Raw genomic sequence first — 22,329 nt, 5'->3', positions numbered from 1 at the left:
CTGGACAGAAGGGAGTATACCAGAGAAAGAAAGGACAGTAAATGCTGGAAAAAGGAGATTAAAACTGAAATGATGTTGGAGAGCAGCATGGGTTGTCAGTGTATAACTTCTTGCCTGGAAATTACGGGAGTGTACAGCCACCAGGATGGTAATGAAGATACATAGCACTGGGGGAAGGGAAGAATGCTCATTTCCTTCTATGACTGGGTGACCAGACTGGTAGACGAGGGAAAGGCTGTTGATGTAGTCTATCTAGACTTCAGCAAAGCCTTTGACACAGTCTCTCACAGTATTCTCCTGGGGAAACTGGCTGCCAGTGCCCACACAGGTATACTCTTCTTTGGGTAAAGAACTGGCTAGAGGGCAGTGCCCAGCGGGTAGTGGTGAATGAAGTTAAGTCCAGCTGGCAACCCATAAGTGGTGCTTCCCAGGGGTCAGTACTGGGGCCCATCTTGTTTAATATCTTTACTGAGACCTAGATGAAAGGTGTGTGTGTGTGTGTGTGTGTGTACTCTCAGTAGGTTTGCAGATGACACCAAGCTGGGAGGTAGTGTTGATCTGCTTGAGGGAAAGGAGGCCCTTCAGAGGGATCTGGATAAGCTGGATCACTGGGCTGAGGTGAATGGGATGAAGTTCAACAAGGCCAAGTGTCACGTCCTGCACTTTGGCCACAACAACTCCACACAGCACTATAGGCTTGGGGATGGATGACTGGATGACTGTGAAGAAAAGAGGGACCTGGGGTTGATGCTTGGCTGAACATGAGCTGACAGTGTGCCTACGTGGCCAAGAGGGCCAAAGGCATCCTGGCCTGTGTTAGAAATAGTGTGGCCAGCAGGAGCAGGGAGGTGATCATCCCCCTCTACTCAGCACTGGTGAGGCTGCACCTTGAGTATTGTGTTCAGTTTTGGGCCCCTCACTACAAGAAGACACTGAGGCACTAGAATGTCCAGAGAAGGGCAACATAACTGGTGAGAGATCTGGGGCACAAATCTTATGAGAAGCGGCTGAGGGAGCTGGGATTGTTCAGTCTGGAGAAGAGGAGGCTCAGGGGAGACCTTATTGCACTCTACAACTTCCTGAAAAGAGGCTGTGATGAGGAGGGATTTGGCCTCTTCTCCCAGGCAACAAACTGGACCTGAGGAAATGGCTGCAAGTTGTGCCAGAGAAGATTTAGACTAGACATAAGGAAAAACTTTTTCTCTCAGAGAGTGGTCAGGCACTGGAATGGCTGCCCAGGGAGGTGGTGGAGTCACTGTCCCTGGCAGTGTTCAAGAGGTGTCTGGATGAGGAGCTATGAGATATGGTTTAGTAGCTTGTGGTAGTAATGGTAATGGAAGGAAGTTGGACTAGATTATCTTGTAGGTCCTTTCCAACCTTGCAATTCTATGATTCTATGATTCTATGAATCTTATGAGAGATCTTGACTGTAGCTTTCCTAACATAGGGAAGTGATGTCATCCAAAGGGACCTGAATAAGCTTGAGAAGTGGGCCCTTGTAAACCTAATGAGGTTCAACAAGGCCAAGGGCAAGGTGCTGCATCTTGGTCAGAGCAATTCCAGATATGTGCATAGACTGGAATAAGAATTCATTGAGAGCAGCCCTATGGAGAACCCTGCTACTTACTTAGGGGTTCTGGTGGATAAAAAGCTTAACATGAGCCAACGCTGTGCACCTGCAGCCCAAAAGGCCAGCAGTATCCTGGGCTACATGAAAAGAAGAGTGGGAAGCAGGGTGAGAGAGGTGATTTTTCCCTTCTACTCTGCCCTGGTAAGGCCCTGTTTAGACCTTGGTGTGGCATCTTAAGCGAGAAAGTCATGGAGCTGTTGGAGTGGGTCAAGGGGAGGCCACGAGTATTGGAATACCTTTCCAACCCTCAAGAAAGAAGGTTGCAGCACCTCTTCTACATAGAAGAGCTAAGGTACCTGGAGCTGTTCAACCTGAAGAAGAATCTCCAGGGAGACCTCTCTGCAGTTTTTCAGTACTTAAAGAGAGCTTATAAACAAGATGGAGACAGACTTTTCCATGATCTTAAAGTGATAGGACAATGGGGAACAGTTTTAAACTAAATGAGAGGAAATTTAGGTTAGGTGCTAGGAAGAAATTCTTTACTCAGAGGGTGGTGAAGCACTGACACAGGCTGCCCAGAGAAGAGCAAGTGCCCCATCCCTTCAAGCATCCAGAGCTACACTGAATGTGGCTCTGGGCAGCCTGATCTAGTGGGTGGCAGCCCTGCTCATGGCAGGGGTTCAAACTGGATGACCTTTAAGGTCCTTAGAGCTGAAGCTGTTCTGTAATTCTGTGATTCATTCTTTGAATATAACATCTTTGGCATTCAACTTCTGTAAATGGTGATGATCTTGGACAGCTTTTTACAGAATCACAGAATCACAGAATCACCCGGGTTGGAAGGGACATCAAGGATCATGTAGTTCCAACCCCCCTGCCTAGCAGGGCCACCAAACATACACATTCAGATCAGGTTGCCCAGGACCCCGTCCAACCTGGCCTTAAACACGTCCAAGGACGGGGCATCCACAACCTCCCTGGGCAGCCCGTTCCAGGGCCTAACCACTCTCCTAGTAAAGAACTTCCCCCTAACATCCAACCTAAATCTTCCCTCCTTCAACTTAAAACCATTTCCCCTAGTCCTGCTGTTATCAGCCCTTTTGAAGAGTTTACTCCCCTCCTGGGTGTAGGTTCCCTTCAGGTATTGATAGGCTGCAATGAGGTCACCCCGCAGCCTTCTCTTCTCCAGGCTAAACAAGCCCAACTCCCTCAGCCTGTCCCCATAGGGGAGGTGCTCCAGCCCCCTGATCATCTTAGTCGCCCTCCTCTGGACCCTTTCCAAAATCTCTGTCTTTCTTGTACTGAGGGCTCCAGACCTGGACACAGTACTCCAGATGGGGCCTCACAAGAGCCGAGTAGAGAGGGACAATCACCTCCCTGTCCCTGCTGACCACCCCTCTCCTGATGGAGCCCAGGATCCCATTTGCCTTTCGAGCTGCCAGAGCGCACTGCAGGCTCATGTTAAGTCTCTCGTCCATCAGGACCCCCAGGTCCTTCTCTGCCGAGCTGCTCTCAAGGACCACTCCTCCCAGCCTGTACAGGTGCCTGGGGTTCTTCCGGCCCAAATGCAAAACCTTGCACTTTGCCGTGTTGAACCTCATTAGGTTCACCCGAGCCCAGCTTTCCAGCCTGTCGAGGTCCCTCTGAATGGCATCCCTTCCTTCCACCGTATCAACCGCACCACTCTGCTTGGTGTCGTGTTGTTTTACTTTGCTAGGAACTGCATACACTCCTAATGGTGTCCCTTGCTTGAGGTTCTTGGTGTTATTGAAAATTCTGAGATAATAGTAATGAATGAAGTGTACGTAAGAGCCAGGCAAATCCCTTCAAATCCCTTTCAACTATTAGCTAGTTTCTGTGCCTGTTGGTTACTTTTTTCCTCTGTGTTTCTCTTCTGACAGCAGAGCTTTGCCTTGAAGGGGAAGAACATTCCATCTGTTGAGCTCTGAGGGTGTAAATGGTCTTAAGAAGGAAAATACTTTTTTGTTGGTGGTGTTTTTTTTTTTTTTTTTGTATATATGAAAGTCTGGAAGACCTGTCATTTCTTGAGCTGGAAATTGATAATTTCCATCTCCTTCATGGCTAACTATGTACAAATTGTGTCATCTTGTACACTAAGGGCAGATCCAATTGGGGCATATGTTATCATATAGCTGCATTCAAACAGAGGCCCTCAACATGAATACTATTAAAATGTGAAATGCTCATAGATTATTTTAGGCTTCACAGAGAGCCATAACAGCTACTGCAATAAATCAGAACAGTTGCCAGGCACTTATGTATCAGTGCTCCCTAGCTGTCACTTAACAGGCTGCAGTGCATCTCTGCTTTGCTGCTGGATCCTATGCTGCAGGCACGTTCCCAAAGCCAGAATGACTGTGAGTGGGTTGCTTGAAGAATTGTCCTCCAATAGTATTGTGATGGTCTCCTGTATAGAGCTGGAGAGATGCCCAGGGGTCAAAATATGTGCCAAAACACAACTGTCTGTCTGAACAAAATTTATCTTTAATACTCCCAGGATTTCAGCCAAACTCTCTTCCTGGATCCCTTTGTTGTCTAATGAGGCAGGAACAGGACTGGATTTTCCTGAGGACAAATGTGTTAAGCAGTATCCAGCCTGCCTCATGCCTGCATTGCACTGTCAGAAACCTCTACTCCTTTAATAAGATGTTAAATAATTGTTTCCTTGAAGTAGAAAAAAAATATATGAACTTAAACAAAGGCATTCCTGGTATTCCTGTAATATTTCTTCACAGTGTATTGTTTAGGTTTCCAGTGCAAAATTAAGAATTTGCTTTAAAATGTCATGTAACGTAGATTGGTCTGAAAACAGATGTTGGCTGAGGCAGACTTCAAGAATGTAAAGTATTTAATCAAAAGCCTTTCAATTCAGAATGAAGGTCTTGGAAACAAATGTTGGTAGTTTAACTGAGCAAAATAAAAATTATTTTTAATAAAATATCAGTATATACAAATATAATATTTCATGATACAAAATATCTCATTGATACAGGAAACTCCATGTCTTCAGAGCTGGTCATGAAAATGTGCACTACATGTTGTCAATAAGTGAGGAAATTCTGTAAGATAGAACATCTCCACAGACACAGAGCAAGTCAGGGACAAGAAGGACAGGTTTCCAAATGGAGAATAGTCATGGGAGAAACTATTATTGTTTTATATCCTACATCATATTTTATCAGAAAGGATAGAAAGCAGCACAGATTAAAAGTGTGAAAGATCTGCTGTGTTATCTAATTTGCTTTTCAGTTTTACCAAAGTTTATTATTGCACAGTTCTAAAACTGCCTGTTCCTTCCTTCAAATGCCTGGAGTGCTATAACTTCTCTATACTTAGCTGTTTCGCTGGCTACTAGATCTTGATTTTGATGTCTTTAATTTCATCTAATTCTCTATGGCCAATTACAATTAAAATATCAGCCAAATGGGAAAATATTTATTTCTGGAGGGATGTGCCCACTTTCACGTGACTTATTCAAGAACTTCTTTATTGTGTCCTTGTAAAACAATTATTCCCAAAGGGGAGAGAAAAAAAACAACTTCAGACCTTGTAGCTTACCCTCTGGTACTGAGATGCTTTCATTTACAGATCGTTTGCCAGGTATATCCATGTGCACAGCTACAGTGTTTCATCTCTTTTTATGACGTGAATTTTGCCTAAGTCTTTAACGTGACAGCTTTATTTTTTTTCTGCTTCACTCTGCAAATTTATCTCTAAGTTTTCTTTCACCCCAGATCTCTTTCAATAACCCTGCATTTCAGGCTCTTTCTCTCCTCCTCCCTATGCTACTCAACATTAATTATTTTTTCTCTATTGAGAGTAGCTTGTAATTTTCCAGGCTAAACATAATTTTGCTTTAAGCCCATATTCCTTACCTATTCACATTATTTGCATTATTTCACTGGGTTTGATAACCTTTGCTGATTTTAGTACCATCTGCAACTTTCATTAGTATTCTGTTTACTCTTTTCCCCTGGACCAAAATGAAGACATTAAGGCCTGACCTGACTCCTGCAGTTCTTGCTAGATACCTCCTAGCAACTTTCAAATCTATTTTTCATTACCCATTATTAGAAGCCTCTAGATAGTTTTCAGTGTGAGTGACAATATAACTAGTTGCTCCAAACTTAAAATATCTACTATAAATATTGATAGGTAAAACTAAAACCACCAAAACTCTAATAAAATAGTAGATAACTGTTTCTAGGTCTATTAAAAAACATCTAAGCAGCAATCCTCTTTCAGGCTAGAAAATGAACATTCTGCCCAAGTTATTTTGAAGTGCGTGACACTACTTCTTACTTACATAATCTTTAAGTATAATTTTAGTAGATAGTAACATAGATAGTCAGTGTTTACCATGTAGCTGAAGGAGCATTTGAATTTTTGTGCTGTAGAGTTACTGGAGCTCCTGGACCTGTACCTTGAATTAGATGTTCATTGCTTGAATGTTTCTTGAGGATCTGGGCCTTTCTCCCAGACACAGTGTGAGTAAATACCCAATAGTCCATGCTATATTGCCCTTAGAATGCACATGTCATATTTATACTGCACAAAGAATGAGAGAGGCATGTAGTGATTGCCTGATGCTTACAGTGCACTGTAATGTGTCCTTTCAGGAAATTTTGAAGAGCACATACATGAGAGAGCTATTGCTTGAGTCTTATGTGTCTTTCCAACACTTTATACAACTTTGTACAGCAGTTCTATGCCGTTGTGGATCCGCATATCCCCAAAGTGAGCCTACTCTTCAATTTCGCTAAGTGTTATATTGCCCACACACCATGACTGATGTTGCACATACTTTTCTCTGATGCCAGAGAAGATCCTGGGCAAGCTGTTTTGCATAAAGAGCTAGATTAGAACCATAGGCTAACGTCAGTCTATACCCTGGCCTAGCCTATCTTAATCTTTTTAGATGTGAAGTCTTTGAAATGACAAGTTACCTCCTCAAAACAGATGCTAGCTCTAAAAGGCAATTTGGGAGGATTTGGCTGGGAACAAGGGACAGCCAATGGAGCATGATGTAAGGCCCCTGCTGAGAATATCTCTTCACGCCTTCCGTAATTTTAGGCCAGCTAAAACTTGTTGCATGGACAGCTTTAGAGAAAAGGTGATAGTAAATGATAAAATCATGTTCTAGTAGATGTTATTTCACCATTTGCTTTTCAGAAATACTAGTGAAGAATCACTGCAGCAGTGTCTTCAGCCTAGCTTTTTTTGTCTATAGGAAGGTAAAATGTATGCGTCTTTGGCAGAGATGAAGGAAGAAATTAATCTACTTAGAAACATCACTGCCTTGCTGATTTCTTGCCTAGCAGTCTGGTTTACTTCTTAATATGCTAAAAATCGTCAAACTATAATGCATATCAGAAATCTGTAAAATCTAAAGAAATAGAGTTTGTAAATCTAAGTGACTTCAGTTAGGTTGGCTGTTTATCTGTCCTTGCCGTGCTCACTTATTTCTTTAAAAGGGTTGCCTGACTTTTCTCCTCTTAGTGACCATTTTGGATATGAAGTAAATCTCATCTCAATTTACTTGTTCAGATGGAACAAGGTAGTTGTGTGGCCTTCTTTGTTGGATTCAGTATTAGTATAGTCCTGAAATTCTTATTCTAGGCACATCTATAGAGGCTGTGATAGGTAAGGTTTGTTCTAAAGGTGTCCCAGTCTAGTCTGCTACTGCTCTGTGACTTGAGTTAATAGATCTGTGAGGTCCATAATGAACCTTGAGTAGTTCAGGACTGTAGTAACCTAGTCTTGGGTCTCTGTGGTTGCTAGCTTCAGACTCACCCTGGGTAGGTGAAGAAACTGTCCTTACTGCTAAAGTAGCTCTGGGAGTCTTCTAGGTGACCAAATGCCATCAGAGGCATGAACTGATTAAGGGATGAGTGTGGGCAACAAGGTAATATGATGCGTTTCCTTTGTAAATCACAGTCATGAAGGTCTCCAAAAGCTGGCAGTTCTAAGGGATTCTACTCATGCTTTTTCCGGGACACTATACCTAAACACACCAAAGTCAAATTCACAGTTATAATCCCATGTGATTAGGGAAATAGACAGGGAGATGAGCTTGGCTTCTGTGCATTTAACAGCATATGAAGAAAAAAAACTTTGGAGAATCAGACCTATTTATTTTGTTTACTTGCTTTATTATTTTATTTTTTTATTTCTTTCTTTATCTTCTTTACATTGTGAAAATATGGTCCTGTGCCATTATGCAAAACCTTATTTGTCAATCTCTTCAAAAATCAGGAAACATTCCAGAAAGCCAGGGAGGAAGTTCATACCAGCTTTAGTTAATCTGCAGAAAATCCGGCCTACATGACTCCCCTGTCACTGCTGCTCCTTTCATCTATTCTTTATAAGGAATCCATTGAACTTTAATTAATATGAAAAATTCAGGTTTTCATCTGATTTAAATGTGACTGACATCATGCTGCTACTAAAGTGGAAGAAAATCCAAGTGCGATGAAAACAATGTTGAATATCTGGATTCAAGAGGGAATCTCAGAGCCCACAGAAAACATAATCTTACAAACCTATAATGCTGCAAAAGGTAAGTAGGGGAATGCCAGAAACTCATTTATATAGATGTCTGAGATAAGGATAAGACAGTGACGTGAAATATCTATATTATCCCCGGTCTGGAAAGTTTTCTGAGAGTTAATCTCACTCTTGCTAGTCAGGTTGCAGCTATTTAGAGGACTGGATATGAATTAATCCTGCCTGAGTTCAGAATACAGGAGAGAAAACCCATGGAATATAATGAAATAGATCCGTGTTTGATGATGAGCAGCATGGGGAAAATTAGCAGTCTGGGGATGAGGTAGAATAAAATTTCATGTTTCTAAGACTGGCAACATTAGTGTTTTGATGTAATATGTCTGCAAAGTAAAATATCCAACTTTGATTTAGATATGTAGTCTTGACATTCAGTGTCTTTGAAGACATAGTAACTTTGAATAACAATTCTTAAAATTGGTCAGACCAATTTACAAGAAATCATTGAGCATTAAACTTGATTTAACAACTGTTATGAGGGTGGATAGTGATATGACAAGGGGGAACAGGTTTAAACTGAGACAGGGAAGGTTTAGGTGAGATGTTAGGAGGAAATTTTTCACACAGAGGGTGGTGATGCATTGGAACAGGTTGCCCAAGGAGGTTGTGGATGTCCCATCCCTGGAGGCATTCAAGGCCAGACTGGATGTGGCTCTGGGCAGTTTGGTGTGGTGGTTGGCGACCCTGCACATAGCAGGGAGGTTGAAATTAGATGATCACTGTGGTCCTTTTCAACCTAGATAATTCTATGAAATTCTTCCGAAATTAGGTAACTTAATGAAAGCTACAGAAGTCTGTGTCTCTGCAGAGATCTTTGAAAGTCAGAACTGGTAAGAGCTCTTAAGGTTTTGTCCCTGTGAGTAAGCACTCTAGCTTTCATTCCTTTGTCAAGCTATAAAGATTTGAATCATCATCTCAAAACTAACATAGCCATCTCTCAACAGTGCTCAACATGAAAAAAATGCACTCAAAACCCTTGTGGTCCTGATATGTGCCTTGTGTAGACATTTCCAAGTGAGCTTTAATGTGAAACTTAGGAGGTGCAGCTTTTCCTGCACACCCCTTGCCTTCCATGATTTTACATCATGAAGTCTTTGCTACCATGGAGACACAGCTAGACTGATGTTAATTTGGGTATTTCTACACAGTATAGCCACCTACCTCTGGATTGGAATGTAGGCGGAATCAAACACATCAGAAGACTCTTATAATTATTTCCTTGGATACCTGTTGGTTTCTCCATGAGTCAAGTGCTGTGTATCTATTTCTACAAGGTCAGCTGCTGTTACGTTTGGCTGGAGGTAGACAGCAGTATGAGCAAAAATAAGTGTAAAAGTACTAAAGGAAGACCAGTGCTTGAAATGAGTAACTAAAGTCTACATCTAAGCTTTCCAAGAAGTAGTCTTTCAGTTTGAATATTCAGTTTGGAAACTCACAGCTGTGTATAATTTTGTTCAAAGGAAAGTATTACTAATTGCTCTTATGATATCAGTTGTGGTCCCTGTAGCATTGTGATACTTTCTCCTTGAGCTGCATGGCCTATTTCCCTAAAACGAGGGAGACAAATAAGAGAGAGAAAAAAAAGATTATTTCCTTGATCTTTTTTCCTTGGTAACTTCTACAGACATATTAGGAGACATTAAACAACCTTTTTTATCCTATCCTAAAAGGATCTAAGCCTTGATATGAATCTTTGGATGCACCATTAGTGTTTTCTAGGCAAACCTCATCACTTCATAAGGATCTCAACCATTTAAAATGAAGTAATTTCTGGCATTTGCAAAGTACTCGCTCAGAGTCTGCAAATTCAAACAAGGCTGAAACATTCTCCCACAGACTCAGAATTTCAGCAACAGAAGGAAAGGTTAATGATGCTCGTATAGATCCAGTGCTGAGCTTCAATCCAACTTCATGCTAAAGCCAAGAGGCTTTCAGATCTAGTGATTATTCTGTTATTGCCCATTTGGCGCAAGACATTTAAAAGCATTGGTCTGTTTCTAGTATGATTGGCACTAAAGCTTGCTAGTATGTGAATCTGAGCTGAGTTTAGTAAGACCTCATGGCATATGAAATTCATAGGCAGGAAATAAATACTGAGGACTTTTGAACTACTTGAGACAGTCCTTCACTGCATTTCATCTAAGTATCAACCTACTTTTATGCTGTGTATTACTGGCACTAACTGCTGACTATCATGCCTCTGTATTTTTGCCACAAATGTAAAAAACATTTTTTAGTGTTAAATACTACTGTACATATCAGTATTATACTGAAAAACTCTTGTCAAAGGTGATGCCTTACACATTCAACAAGGAAAAATCTCAGCATAAATTCACAAGTGAAAGCAAAATACAGTCATCCAAGCCAGAGGGAGAGCAAGGATTATAAGCAGCAATTCAGTTCCCTGTCTAGTGCCCCACTTATGAGACTCTACTTCCTTCCCTAAGTTATAACTAAAAGTGATACCCAGCAAATACAGCACAAGGTTGCTTGTTGACTCGCCAAGTCTTTTAGGATTGCTTCTTTTATCTGACCACTACGCCTACATATTTTACAAATGATGATGGATGCCCACTTATACTGCATTTTCTAGATTTATTTAATGTATATGTTGTTATTACTGAAAACGTAATAGCACTGTAACAAAAATAAAACATCTGTGATCTTTGACAGAGTATGTAAAAGCATAAGAACAAAGCTTATAGGACATGAAACAAATAAGAGAATTAATGGAAACAGGTAGTTGATTTAAATGGTACTGTTTAAACTGTAGCTTTTCATGAATCAGTAGAAAATTTTCCCTGATTAAGGCTGTAGACATGCTTCAGAAAAAGCAGTGTAGGGCTTTACTGGAATTTAGGAAACTGTTCATAGTATTTTACAGATGCTTGAGGAGGCAACATGAGAAATATTCAGAGCATGCTATTTAAAAAAAGAAATTGCACAGAACATTATTGAATTAGGTAATTGTGCTTAGCACCATAGACTTCAGCAAATTTCTCTCTGCAATTGATATGAGTTTAGACTCTCTTCATCCATTATACTTCATATTTCCTTTCATGCTCTTAAGGCACATAGCACACCCGTCTTATGATTTTTGTCTCTTAGTTATGAACTTTACAAAGCAGGTCAAAACATGTTTGTTACTATTACTTTCCAATGGCAGACACTACAAACTCTTATTAGATTATACCTAATATAGAGACAAGTACATTTAGACTAGAATGAAATGCAAGATTATAATGAAAGAAGGAGTTTTGCATAGTGTATCAAATAACAGGAGTTAGGAGAAGAAACTTAGCTGGTTTATAATAGAGTTTTATAGACCTATGAATGGGATTATATGAGAGGGTTGCCTAAAACTGCTATTTCTGTTCATGGAGTTTACTGTCCTCTCTCTATTACTGCAAGTAGAGCCTAGCAAGCAGTACACAAAATAAGGCTTTTATTCATTTGGTTCCAAGTTTCTGTAATGTATCTCTCAACGTCTAAGCTCTAGAACCATCTGAATGGACATATTAAACATTAAAAAATGATATGTACAATAGATATTAAAAATGGCATGAGGAAAAATATGAAAGAAAATAATCCATGTTTTTGATTACTGTGGAGTGTGTGTTCAGCTTGAGTCACTAAGTTAAACAATCCGTGATCACAAAAAACCCTCCAAGGCTGTACAATTAAGATCAAAGCAACAAAAAATTAAATATTCCTATCTGTAGTCTTTCCCTGAGCTTCAGGTGTCCTTAGAGTTACTTAAAAACACATAAATACATACAGATAAAACTATCAGCCAAAGGCTTTTATGTAGCAGCAAAAAGGAAAAAGAAATCTAGCTGTATAAATCTGCAGTTCAAGTCAAATCCCTCTTGCTGGATGCCATTGGACATAGATGAGCTCTGCAGCTGCGTCAGTTATCCCTGTCCTGAGGTATGAGCCAGAGCTTAAGGTACTGAGGGAAATGTCATTCAGCCCTTTTCAGGCTGAAAGAGCTTGAGTAGGCTCTTCATTTCAGGTGGGGAAGAGCGTCACCTGGGACTAGGCTTTAAAGGTCAAGTCAACAGTGAAGGTTAATCCCAGTGTCTTTCTGACAATCTGAGAAGTAAAAGCTTGTGTGAAAGTATAGGCCTTCAGCATACCTTCAGAAAGCCAGTTCCTTAGCTGGCATAAGTCTACCAAGCAGCACTGATGTCAATAGGGTTATTTGTGTCAGCTGAGTACTGGTCCCATGTGAGGTGCAAATCCCATGGCTGGATAGAAGGCAGAAAAAATGTTTATTTAAGATGTTTGTAAAATTCGCTTACACTCAGCTCCTTTTTGTTGAAATCTAAATGTACTTTCCTTGAACAAAATCAATGTGAAGCAAGTACAATGCACACAGAAAGACAGTGAAATGAGAATTAGTTGTGGAGAGACTCATACCACTATGCAAAACTCAAGTTGAATGGGACCAGAAAGAAACTGGAAGCAGTTGTAAACAGGTGAAGAAAGAACTCCCTGGAAGATATATGAATGTATCAGGAAGGCAATATCTCATGTAACAGGTATAGTTTGTAAAGCACTCTGCTGCTTTGCTAATCAGGCCCACACAAGTAGGACGCAGATGAATAGTGAAGGTCTTTGAAGTCAAGAAAAATCAGAGCTACTCACAGAGCAGAGAAGGCTGCTCCTGCAGACAGCTACTGATGATTAGCACAGATAATGACATTACTTGTCAGATAACAGGATGGACAATGCAAAACCTAGCTGAAGTCATAACTAAGACCTAGGATTTTGTCTTTCTCAGCTTGTAAACAAATAATTCTAAATAACAAAACCAGCACCTGTTTTTCTTTGCAATTATTAACTGGCATCTGTACAGATGATCTCATTGCATAAAATCTTCTCTAAAAGGGAATAAAGTACATTTGAGAATGATCTTTCGTCAACATAAAGATTGTACTTGTGTGGTGCATAAACTTTGCTTTGATCCATTTGAGAAGATGTCTAACCTTAAAGATCTCCTTCAAGATCTGATAGGTAAATGCGCTAGTTTCAGTTTGCCAACACATCCCAACTCTACTCTTACTGCTAGAACAGGAAAAGAAGTAGCCTGGGGAGAGAAAATTATATCAGGTTTGACTTTTGTACTCTATCTCTTTTCTCTTTAATCTGTTTCAGGGACAGGCCCTGAGCTTGAGTGGAAGTACTTAAAGTGTCATTTAAAAATAAAAATCAACTTCATAATAATGTTGAATGTATTCATCATGACTATGTACCTGAGACACGAAGAAAAAGCATTAGCTGTCTATGTGCTTAATAAAAACATATACATATATTTTAAACAAAGAATGGCTTTAAACCTAAATATTGTGTTTAGTGATGCCGAATTTGCACTGTATGCTATAAGAACAGTAAGCTAAACTAGAATTATGTTCAATGCCTGCAGCTTGATCTGTTCTACCAGGAAACCCCAAGTTCAAGGATTTCAGAGTGACAGGAAGACAAAATGTGTTTTCTGAACTTTCGTTTTGTTATTTTAAGAAATTACTTGAAAATATATAGGATTCTTTGGATTTTCACTTCAGTGACTTTCAGTCACAAACACTTGCAACTTTTTAAAAGTTGACAGCTTCGTTTCTTCATTAGTTACAACAAGGTTGCATAGTAGTTCTAGAGCCCCATCAAATGAAATAAGCTAAGATAGCTCCATTGCTTGAAAGGGATGATGAGTCATGTTCATATCTTTTGCACTTTTTTCACTGATGCAGTAGATGGCATGAATAAAAGCAGTCTACTCCTTTAAAGAGCTTTTGAGATTGGATGTCAAATGATTATATTTTTGGTTAGTGCTGCCCAGATATGAATTTCATGGTTTTTCTTTAGCCTGAGTGACTTATATTCAAGAATAACGTAAGGGAAAAAGAGGCTTATAACCAACAAGACTGACAGGTAGTAAAGATATAACAGATAAAAGTATATAAGCTAGAAATCTTTCCAGGAAATATTGCCAAGAATATATGTACATTGACTCCTGTGAAAATAAAGTATCCATACATCATTAAAAACTTCTGTCCTGCTTTCTTTCCCTCCTATGAATTGGTGTTCTCTGTTTTGGAAATACCTGGTTTAAGGCACTTGTTACCTGGAATTCAAGTGTCTACTTATATCAGCTGAGAAGGCATCTTGGAATTAGAGGACTGTTCTAACATGAATTTTCACCACTCATAATCCTGATTAATTCTAAGGGGGAGTACTTGGTTGTTGGAAAGAAGACATCCTTCTCAAGTTCATCACAAATGAATTAAATGCAAAAGGCACAGCCCATTCTGTACAGGTACTTGTTTGATTTGACACCAGCCTTCTTCCTTAGGCAAGAAATCTTTGAAATAAGATTCAATATCTGAGTGCCTCATCATGTTAATCTTTGAAAATATGTAGATGTGTATTGCTTGAAAACACCTTGCATTTCCAGGATTTGTGATTGTAAACCTTAGGCAGCAAGTTTATATGACTATCCATATTATAACATATGTTAACCATAAATCTATGTCTTGAGCCTCAATGTGAAAAATAAATGCATTATTCAAAGAGCTCTATTGAAGTTATCTGTTAGGTTACATATTCAGTGTGCCTTCTTAAAACTGGAATCATAGCATTGCTATGTTAATCAGGTTCACACAAGAAGAATTTCCCCTAATTAACATGAAATAAGGCCATCTAAAAATTAGACATGTCTATTAGGTAGATTCTTAGTTATTTCAGCTGTTGTTGGAGAGAGGCATAATCAACAATATCTAAGACAGTGGTAATATTTCAAAGCCATGCTATGTATCTAGGGTAAATTTTCTTGCATGGTGAGCTAGCAGAATCAAGAGGGTTACGGACAAATTGATGTCTCTTGGTGGCAGTCTCCACCAAGCAGCATTTAGTGCACTGATTTAGTGCACCTGATCTGTGATTTGCCAGGAATTATGAAAGACATATCAGAGACCTTGTGGGTCAAAAGCTCTGTATATGTCATCAGAAGCCTGAGATCAGTGGAAAGTGTGGTTTTAATGAAAATAACATAGCACAGTAAGCAGATGTAGGGCCTAATGGCTAACACTGGGCACCTAATTTTAAAAATGTTGGCTTTCATCTCTAATTTTCAGTTTAATCACCTATTTAATAATTTATATGCCTACATCAGAAAAGTGCAGTGAGATTTGTGAGATTACTTTTGTAAATCAAATCTCTTTTTGAGATGTTTAGATAAGAGGCGCTATACTGTGTAATTGCAAAGTATTACTACATTGACAAAGAGCTTTATCACAGAAAAGGTTAAGGTCAATTAATGTTTTCTTGCCATTTATGTATATATATTCAGATCACAAAAAGAAACATCAATTTAGTTATTTCACTTGTAGCTATCTTCAAATGAGTTATTTATAATTGATTTAGGTTGAAGTTTTACAAATCATCAAAATGGCAATAAATTATACCCTGCTTATAAGCTTCTAAGACCCTATGATTTTGGCTGCTTTTTTAACTGAATGTAAGTGTTTCAATTAGATGTTATAATTAAAAAGTTTGAGGAACAAAGTATCAATCTTTTTAAAATGACTCAGGTGAGTAAAGGAAAAACCCAACAACCTTCACCCCATTCCTCAGGAAAAGGAAACAACAAAAATCAAAACAGTGAGTTCTGGAAAATGACTGCTTATGTAATGATTTTTTGATATCATGTGTTTTCGCATATCGAATCATTGTTTAATCGAAGCAATAATTAGCTATTTTCACAAAAAAAGTAAATAACTGAAAAGAGAACATTTAATTGAGTAACTCTAATTAAATTTCTTCTCAAAATCAAGTTTAAGTATTTCGTTAACCACATGCATTCACTGACATGCACTACTGTTTTTCAGAGAATCTCTGGACTCTCAAGTGGTATAAAATTTCATCAGGATTTGAATAAATTTCAGAGAAAAAGATGGTAAGTTCAAGTTGGGAGATATCTAGATCAAATAACATTATAAATCACTTCCACTACACATTGTGTATTACCATACTCTAATCAAGACCATTCGATCTTTTCATCATGTTTTAATTAAGATCTCACTTTACATTCTGTCTTAGAAATGCTTGATTTCAAAAACTAAAACAAGCAAAAAAAAAAACCCAGTCAAGAATATTTTTATAAAAAATTAATCAACCCACGGCTTCTTGAGGGGTCATGTTATTTGAGTATTTACTGAGACAGATGTTTTGCCAAAATGCTTACAAATGCTGAAATTGTCAAGCATAAATGTTTGAATGAGTATCTATTTGCTGTTCCCTAATTTATTATTGACTCTTCATTAACCCCTGTTGCAAAAAAATTTTTGGAAAATTCTCATATGAATTAGCTGACTAGCCACACATCTGGATTCTTTTGAAGTAATTCTCTCTCTACTTAAATTGGATTATAATCTCACAGGATGCAAATATTAGTTTTGTTGCTGATTTTATGAGAACATGTGTTAATATTTTGTTTATATTGGGAAAAAAAAAAAGACTGAAGTTGGCATTCACTCATGTACCACATGCATAAAAAGAGGAAAAAAAAACATTTAGTCTTTCAAAATTCTGCGATCCTCATATCCTCATTGGCTTCTTTGCAGAAACCTGAACTACAACATATATGACCATGAAGTAAAAGAAAAGGAACAAACAACAAAACTACTAAATTTTATATCAATGTCCAATCAGCTATGGAATATTTGATTCTGATATATATATATTATATCATTACATTGCTAACTTATATAAATATATGATATATAAATATATCAATAATATAAAGGAAGTGCAAATAAATAAAAATAATGTAATGTAAATAAAAATAATAGTCTGTAATAATTCTATAACATCTTTCTTTTACTCAGACAGATAAAACTTTCATATTTTTTGACCTTCTGTATATCAGAAATCATTTAATTTTGCCTGAATTAAAAGAAAATGTTGTTTGATTCCCACAAATGCATCTGTACTTGACGTAAACACATGAAGTGACAGAGGAACCAACACTTCAATTTGTAATTTGTTCCAGAGATTAATCCTTTTCACTATTTGCAACCTACGTTCCAGCTTGAATTTGTCTTGTTTCATCTCCGCTAATACAACCTCTGCTAATTTAAAGAGCCATTTGAAACCTCTGAATTTCTACTCCTGGATGTCCTTATCAGGTCACCTGTCAACCTTCCTTCAGGCTGTGGCTGTGCATGTCGAGTTGCTCCAAAGGAAGAGCACAGGGTTAATCAAGATAGGACAGCCACGGCCAAATTAACCTAGGAAGCTAGGTTGGGTAGAAAGCTAGCGCTAACTTTCATCTCATCTCTGGAAAAAAAATTAGCTTCAATTTGAAATAAAGTAATATTTCCTTCATGAAAGTAGGTTTCCCTCAGTTCGAGGAATTGTGTCCTGCAGTCACAACCTTTTTCTCACGGCAAGAAAGCCTTTTATTATGTGTGTGGACTTAGAGAAAAGAGACACTGTAATGTCTTTAAGTGGGAAAAACAACAACAACTGTTTTTAGAGCATTTAAATAACCATTGTAGCTTTGCCTGTACCATATCTATTTTAAACAACTTTTTGTTTGTTTGTCTTTAATAGTAATTATTTATTCTTTAAATGAAAACAAGGCCATTTAGCATTAATCTGCTCCTCCAAGAGTTACAGTTATCCTTCTTGAACAATAAGTTGTTAGGATTTCATATTAGGTTCCTATTAGAGTGTATTTTTAGGGTTAGTGATTTACCAGGATGCAATTCCTGAATCTGTAATGTTATCACTTTTGTAAGTGCAGCTAGCAGTACAGATGCAAATATCTGTAGGTGTTTTTCTTTGAATGGACCCTGCTTTTCAGACTGTTCTGCAGGATTTCTTGTCACTATCGTTATTTATCATTCTGACAATAATTACCTATTTTTTTTGGCAGCTGTATCATGTTTACTTCTACATCACTATGGAAACACTGAATTGTCTCAGCCCTATTATAGATTCCTGAAGAATCCTACCAGAAATACTTTCACAGGGCAAATCATTTCCATTAAGTACTTTTTCTGATGTTGAGTTTAATCTTCAATATTTTAATGATTTTCTGTGAAGCTATTGTTTAATTATAATATGAGTTGTTACATTTCAAAATTATTATTTTCATTTATATGCCCATTTGAATACTCAAGATGAACTTTATCACTTTTAAGTATGTGGGAGCAAGAGAGCTGCTCAATCTATTATTAGAATCATAGAATCATAGAATCACTAAGGTTGGAAAAGACCTAAAAGATCACCCAGTCCAACCGTTCACCTATTCCCAATAGCTCCTACTAAACCATGTCCCTCAACGCAACATCCAGTCTTTCCTTGAACACCCCCAGGGTCGGTGATTCCACCACCTCCCTGGGCAGTCCATTCCAGTGCCTGACCACCCTTTCTGAAAAGTAATACTTCCTCATGTCCAGCCTGAATCTCCTCTGCCGTAGCTTGAAACCATTCCCCCTGGTCCTATCACTAATGACACGAGAGAAGAGGCCGACCCCCAGCTCACTACAACCTCCCTTCAGGAAGTTATAGAGAGCAATAAGGTCTCCCCTGAGCCTCCTCTTCTCCAGGCTGAACATTCCCAGCTCCTTCAGCCTCTCCTCATATGGCCTGTGTTCCAGACCCCTCACCAGCTTTGTTGCCCTTCTTTGAACACGTTCCAGGGCCTCAATATCTTTCTTGCAGTGAGGGGCCTTTATATATATTATATATATATTCTTGCTTATATTATTTATATATTATATAATATATATATATATCTTGCTTATATTATTTATATATTCTTGCTGGATCACAAATCATCGCTTCCATTTCTTGTTTCTGCTTGTTTAAATTTTTTTAAAACAATCATGGTTATTTTCTAAAATCATTAATATGAGCTTACATAGCCTACTGATTCATATTTTCTAGGTACGATCCCAGTGACTGTAGTTAATAAATCTAACCTTCTCCAAGCATGCAGGTAGATTACCAGAATAGATTTTAGGACCATCCCCTCTATTTCTCAATCATGATGTAGAGTGGGTAGAAACTCAGGACTTAACTACCTAAATGTGTCAAATGATGGAGCTTCTTTCAAGATGCTTCAGTTCATGCTTCAAGGGAATTTTGTTTTCCAAATGGAGGCATCACAGCAGTGACATTTGTAGGGAAGAGCAGATAGAGAATATAGCTGGGTGGGTTGGCCAAATCAAACTCAGCAGCTCTCTCATCTAAAGACGACATTCTGACTTTTCCCATTGTTCTCTCTCCCCTAGCTTCTGTCCACGTGCTCCAAATGTCTTCCATGTGCAGGTTTTGATGTTTGCCGGACTTCTTGATGACCAGTTCTACCTATTATAAGAAAGAAAATTAGCCCAATGAAATAATGAAGTCAAGTTGTCTGCTGTGGCTGTATTACATACAGCAGAAGGGAATGGCCTGAAACAGAGATGAGTAGAAGAGAGGGGAGACAAGACTGGTACTACCTCTTTCAGAAACAAGAAACTGTTAGATTAACAGTTTCTTAGATCTCCCATCTATCAGCACCTTTGATAGTGCATTTACACAGCTATCATGGACCAAGAATTTACGTACTGCCTAAGTCCAGCTGAAGTACTATTTTAGGCAGGTGTTGTAAAACACCATGTGAGGTCATTTCAGGCATTGTAATACCTACTTTGCATGCTCAAAGTAATATGTTTCATCTCAATTATCCTCACCGAACTCATAATCTCATCAAAGATGACATTCAAATTTGCAGAAGATATTCTTTTGCATAAATTAGTTTTGGCTGATACTTAATTCTTTGAATTTCCATCAAGCTAATTCCTCTTTCTTCTCTACATATTTTCTGCAACTTCATGTCACTCTAACAACCCTGAAGCTTACTACATGATTCTTCATGTCCTTTCTGTAAATATTCATGTTAGTATTTTTTTCAGACTTCCGAACTTTTTTCTTTTATTCCAGGATCTATAAAGATTATCTTAGTAATTGAGTCATATTTAATTGAACAACTTTTATCAAACTGTAAAATGTTGAACATATTCTATAAAAGTTAGTATATCCATTAGGTATTATTTTATGTACTCTTCAATTGTTAATGTATTCATAAATGTTTAATCTTCCTCAAACTGAATTTCCTATTCCATATCTTCCATTTCCCTGAACATATTGCCTGTATGTATGAATGAATTCCAGTCTGGTTTAAAGACCTTGCACATTTTATCTTGCAGGAAAATACAAACAAACCTTCAAAGTCTTCTTACAAATCAGGCAGGATAATGTTTCTCCTGGGTTTCAATGTGATGAAAAAAAAAAAAAAAAAGAAGATGGGAAAGAAGAATATCCCTTGGTGTTGCTTACTCAGTTCTTAACAGAAATGATTTTACTTTGAATGAGTTACACTTGGTCAGGTTTTTAAAATGTGAGGAAGGATTGTTACAACAAAGAAAAAACCTCAGGTAGGATTAGAATGTGAGTAACGCCACACTGCAGAATGTTTCCAAGTTAAGTCATATTACAGTATGTTGACCTTTTCAAGTCATTGATTTTCTGTACATTCTTGTTAGGATAGCATAATAACTGGTCAGAAAGAATCTAAATTAAAGAAAAAAAAAATTGAAAGCAACAGATGTAACTTAAAAGTGTTGTAATAATTACAGCAATCAGTTGCCCAGAGAGCTACAGAACACTTTCATCTCCCTGTGCTTTTCAAATTACTAGTAAAAGATACATACAATAGTGGATCTATTTATTTATTTATTTATTTAAAAGATCATAAAATAGTATTTTGAATGATCAGCACCAGGAAAGATGATTATCATATTTTGCAAATCATAATTCTCTGCAAAGAACAGCTATATTTAAGTAGAGTAACTTAACCAAGAATATCGGTTTCAAAGGCTAGGATGTAGAAAGAGTATCCTTACAGTCTTCAGAACTTCAAGCATTACTTCTAAGCCTTCTCTCCTTTTTTACATTCTGTCACAGTGTAGGAATTCCACAATGATTTATAAAAGAAAGATTTTCAAAGGCACAAATGGGAACCAGTCTCCATTGATTCAGGCACCCAAATCCCATTTGTGTTTTAAGAAAATCTTCTCTTAGAGACATGAAATATAAAATAGTAAAGTAACCTGTATTCTAAGGCCAGGACCATTTGGCTTAATTTTTTATGTATAGTTCAATTTCAGTTTCTTTTGATTTGATATCAAAGCAAATGAGCAAATGGAATTCTGCATTTTAAGGAAGAGAGATTGGATAATCTAATGTCTTCACTATCTTTAGCTTCTGAGTTTCTATAAAGGGCATACTGGGATGTTGAATTTGAAACCCAGAAATTGAAAGAAAATTCCGTCTTTTCAGTTTGTCCTATTATTTTTCCTCTTTTTTTTTTTTTTTTTTTTTTTTTTTAATAAATGTATAGTCTAACAAATATGTGATACAAACCAGCTAATATAATTCGGAATCATCTTTAGGAAGAGATGTGGCCAAAAATGGGAGGTCTATTCTTTTTATTTCCATGTAAAGGAAAATAAGTTACAATAAAATGATTTGTTTTGAATTAACTTATAATTTATCTTTTAATAATACGATATGTTGATTATTTTTAACAAATCACACATACATCAAAGTGTCATAGCTCTCCAAGATCTTCTAACCCAATCATCCACCTACTGCCAGTATTTCCCTTCTAAACCATGTCTGTTAGTACAACATCCAAACATTTTATGAACATTTTCAGGGACAGCAACTTCACCACCTCCAACCTGAGCTTCCCTTGGTGCAACTTGAGATCATTTCCTCTCGTCCTATTGCTAGTTCTGCAGGAGAAGAGACCAACACCCACCTGACCACAACATCCCTTCAGGCAGTTGTAGAGAGTATTAAGTTTTCTCTGAGCCTCCTCTTCTGCAGATGAAATCTCAGTTCCCTCATCTGCTTCTCAGAAGACTTACGCTCCAGACATTCACCAGTTTCATTGCCCTTCTCTGAACATGCTCCACGGTCTTGATGTCTTTCATGTAGTGAGAAGCCCAGAACTGAATATGGTACTTGAGGTGTGGCATCACCAGTGCTGCTTATACACAGATTATCATCTTTGTGAAAAAATGAAGAAGTAGTTTTACCAGTTCTTTTTCTCTTTT

Source organism: Lagopus leucura, unplaced genomic scaffold, assembly GCF_019238085.1.
Source record: "Lagopus leucura isolate 7727_CA_CO unplaced genomic scaffold, USGS_WTPT01 Super-Scaffold_100008, whole genome shotgun sequence".
Lineage (NCBI taxonomy): Eukaryota > Metazoa > Chordata > Aves > Galliformes > Phasianidae > Lagopus > Lagopus leucura.
The sequence above is the reverse complement of the archived record's forward strand: the minus strand, read 5'-3'. Positions refer to the sequence as shown.